Source organism: Pseudophryne corroboree, chromosome 8, assembly GCF_028390025.1.
Source record: "Pseudophryne corroboree isolate aPseCor3 chromosome 8, aPseCor3.hap2, whole genome shotgun sequence".
NCBI lineage: Eukaryota > Metazoa > Chordata > Amphibia > Anura > Myobatrachidae > Pseudophryne > Pseudophryne corroboree.
Window position 1 is genome coordinate 6559146 of NC_086451.1, and position 4505 is coordinate 6563650.

Below are 4505 nucleotides of genomic sequence, written 5' to 3' on the forward strand. Positions count from 1 at the left end.
GGCAAACTGAATGCGTCCCGATCTGTGTACAACAGCTGACAACGGCTCCCGGGGTACCACAGCCTGTGGTGCCCGCTCATCACGCCACATCTGGATGATGATCAAGCGCTCTTGCTCCGTTGCCCTTTCCCCCAATTCCGCTAGCCGATCTGCTAGGGTATCCGGACCGCCCCCCCTGGGACGTTGGGATCCTGGCCCTGCTAGGGATTGCTGGGAAACATTGCTGCTGTGAGAGAGGGCGGGGCTTGTGGTTCTCACCGGTTCCTTACGAAGGTCCACTGTTGGGCCGTCCTCTGCGATGCTGACGCCGTCAGTGCTTTCCACCTCCGCCCGATGAGACTCCTCCATGCTCCTGAGCGCCGCCTTCATGACGCTTCTGGACGCGTTGGAAGGGATATCCACACCCTTCTCCTGGCACACGATCTCCAGATCGCCCTTGGACATTCCGCTGAATTCCGCCATCTTGTGCGTTCTCCTGCGCTGCAGTTACTCCTCTCCTGAGTAACTCGGCTTCTCCAATCGGGTGATGAAAAGCCGCCTGGGAATATCCCACCGCTGCCACCAATTTCTGTGACAGGACGGTACCGTACGAAAGCACTCGCCGCTTTCGCGTCCCGTTGGCTGCGCACAGAATGGAAGGTCAAGCCGCACGAGGCCTGACCACATAGGGGATTCCCGCTTACCATCAGTAACCGCCTGTTACTGACTCCACCCACTGTGCTGTGGGCGGGTTCTCGCTGCCACCACCAAACTCCTAACCTGCCGTGGCGTTTGGAACCACGGTTCTGCTCTGTATGTGTCGACGCACTGCTTTACCACAGCTGTGTGGTGCTGACGAATCCCCACTAGCCACTTGCTAGGCCTCTACCGGTAGCTGGCGGAAGGCGGAGCTTGGAGACGCTAGGTGCTTCCCTGGACAGATGGAGGACGGGGCTAGGTCTGGCCTAACCCTGTAGGTCACAAGATGAAGCAGTCTTCTTGAGGCAATGATGTTTATTTGCTCAATGATAACCTTTAAAAAGGCTCCTCCCTATTGCTAGGGGCAACAGCATACAATCAGATGTTTTCAGCAGAATAAGATGGTACAATACACCCTCCTATGGGCCAACTGCCCTCCTTTTATCCCTCTCCAAGACCCCTTACCACAGGGGGTAAGCCCGCCCTGTGGTGCACAACCAATCAATGTTTACCCATGAGCTGTGCATGCCTTTGTCTCATGCACAGCTTACATTGTTCCCTATGGACAGTGGGGAGTGGTCGGTCTCCTTTGACTCTCCCATCTGGGAGGATCAGGATACGCCCCGGTGCCGTTCAGTCTGGCTGGGGGAAGTTTTCCCTCCTAAATCTGACTTCAAGAAACCGGCCCGGGATCCAGCTCACTGCCTGCAGCCTGGATTTGGGCTCCAGAGCTGGGCAGCCTGGCTCCCCGGTCCAGGTCTCTTGGCCACTACGGGTGATCTCCATGGAGCTCCAAGAAACCACTCAGCTTGTTTCATAGCTGAGCTGCTTCTCTCTCTCCCTGTGCCCCTTGGAAGTGTGAGGCTGGATGGGAAAGCATTCCGTTTTTGGGGAAAAGGTCTGGGAGAATCCGTCAGCCTGCACAGCCATGGATTCCCCCCTCCTGGGACACACAACCAAGTAAGTGCAATTTACCTTTAAATACATTACATTTAAATCACACTGTACATGTTATACATTTAAATACACTCTGAGCCTGCACAGGCTCCACATACCTAGGCACTGCAGTGCCTTACAACACACTGTACTTTCTATTATTTTCTACACAATGTCTGGTTTGTGGAATACTGTGTCCTAGTCCTGCAGCCTGGCTGCTAGGACCCTGTCTGTGCTGGCTCCCCTAGCCCTGCAGCCTGGCTGCTAGGGCTCTCTCAGTGCTGGAGGTATGATGCTGGCTTCCCCCACCCTCCAGCCTGCCTGCCTGCCACTGGGGTCCAGGGAGCTGGCTCTCCCTGTACCCCCAGTGTGGCACTACTCAGTGGCCTCACCGCACAGTGTGGCGCACCCCCCTTTTCCGAAGCCCAGCGGTCCGGGACATTTGTCCCGGCCGCTGTAGCTCTGTCTTGTTTCACCGCTGTGGTGCCGGGAGCGTAGCTCCCGGACCCCAGCGCTCACCATCCTAATTACACCCACGCCGCTAGGGAGCCGGCTAGCCCGGTCCCCCATGAGCGGCGCTGACTTGTGGCCTCGCCGCAGCGTCCGGCGGGGAGACGGGCTGCGGCGCACCCCCCTTGTCGCCCAGCAGCCCGGGACGTTCGTCCCGGCTGCCGCGGCTGGCCACCTCCGACGGGCTGAGGCGCCGGGAGCAGAGCTCCCGGCCTCCAGCGGTGGCTCTCCCTTCTCCCCGGCGCGCAGACTCCAGTGCGCCCGGGGCTGCACCGACCGCTGCCGGGAGCGGAGCTTCCGGACTCCGGCGGTCAGCGGCTGCCCTCTCCCCCGGCGCGCACACTCTGCTGAGCGCGCCGGGGGCTGCCCTCACTGCCGTGGTCTCCGGAGAGGTCCGGGACCACGGCACATATAAAGTACATTTATTTAAACATTTTCACAGATTTTATAAACACGGCGCCTAGCGCCCACACTTTTCAAACATGGCGCCAAGCGCCCATTGTCTCTTAAAATGGCGCCGGGCACTAGGGGTTAACCCCTTCAGTGCCACGGCGGCCATTTCCCTCGTGGCTGGGGCTCTCCGGCCACAAGGGGCATAGAGGGAGGAGCCAGTTCACACCCAGTCAAAGTCTTTTTAGTGTGCCCAAGCTCCTGCGGATCCCGTCTATACCCCATGGTCCTTTTGGAGTCCCCAACATCCTCTACGGACTAGGAGAAAAGGATTTACCGGTAGGTATTAAAATCCTATTATTGAACCGAGACTGGTGAGTTGCTGTTCTTTCCTGCCACGCAATAGCCAACAATCACAAACCAACAAAAACTACAAGGGAGAGAGGGCTGGAAGACTGGAAACAGAGGCTTTGGCCCACAGCACCAAGCCCTTATATAAAGTCCAACACAGAAATACCCCCTGCCACACCATAGGCAGGCTGATTCACGTGATGTCACTGCCACACCATAGGCAGGCTGATTCACGTGATGTCACTGCCACACCATAGGCAGGCTAAGTCATGTGATGTCACTGCCACACCATAGGCTGGCTGAGTCACGTGATGTTCCTTCATGCCAAACCCCATCCTGGAGGTTTAAACTACCTCATTTCTTATAGCAATCATTCGGTTTTACAAAGCAGGGTTGGTGCAGACGTTATGGGAAATAACTTCTACGGGTTATATATTCCACATACAAAAAGGAACCAGGTGAGGCAGCCATGTTGGGCGCGTTACAGAGGTTACACTGTGGGGCATAAGCCATACCAGAACCCACGGCATATATAGAAGAACTGATGTGTGTAATAGTATGCTATACCCTATATGTAGCACATCCCGCCCACAGAGGAACCAGCCGAGGCAGACGTGTGGGCAGGGCCGGATTAAGCCCTGGGAGTGCCTGGGGCACGTAAGGCAGTGGGGACCGGTGGAAGGTAGGGGGTGTATATTAGATTGTGCATACCTCCCAACATGACCCACTTCAGGAGCGACAAAATGCTTTCTACACGGACTTCCCTCTTAATATATGATTGGCGTCACCTGTGTTGAACTATGTAATTGATAAGAAAGGTGTTTCACCACAGGTGATTGCAATCATAAATGAAGAAGGAAGTACAAGTAGAGAGCATTGTGTCCCTCCTGGAATAGGTCATGCTGGGAGGTATAGACTGTGCATATTACATTTACATCAATTATGTATATTAGTTTTACACGTTAGGGGGGTACACACGGAGAGATGTATGCTGAATTTCTAAGCAATCTGACTAGAAGGGCCTAACTCACACCCGATCACTGCTGTGTACATTTGTTAGCAGATGGACAAAACCATGTGCACTGCAGGTGGGGCAAATATAACGGGGGTCATTCAGATCTGTTCGCACGCTAGCGTTTTTCGCAGCGCAGCGATCAGGGCACTACTGCGCATGCGTATGCACCGTAATGCGCAGGCGCGTCGTACGGGTACAAAGAGGATCGGTGCTGGGCGATGGATTTAACAAAGAATCCATTCGCACAGCCGATCGCAAGGAGAGTGACAGGAAGAAGGCGTTTGTGGGTGGCAACTGACCGTTTTCAGGGAGTGGATGGAAAAACGCAGGCGTGTCCAGGCGTTTGCAGGGCGGGTGCCTGACGTCAATTCCGGGACCGGACAGGCTGAAGTGATCGCAGCGTCTGAGTAAAGTCAGAGCTACTCAGAAACTGCACAAAGTGTTTTTGCACAGGGCGGCGCACACTTGCACAGCTAAAATACACTCCCCCTATAGGCGGCGACTATCTGATTGCAGCGCTGCAAAAAATAGCTAGCGAGCGATCAGGTCTGAATTAGGCCCAACATGCTGCACTGCAGGTGGGGCAGATGTAACATGTGCAGAGAGAGTTAGATTTGGGTGGGGT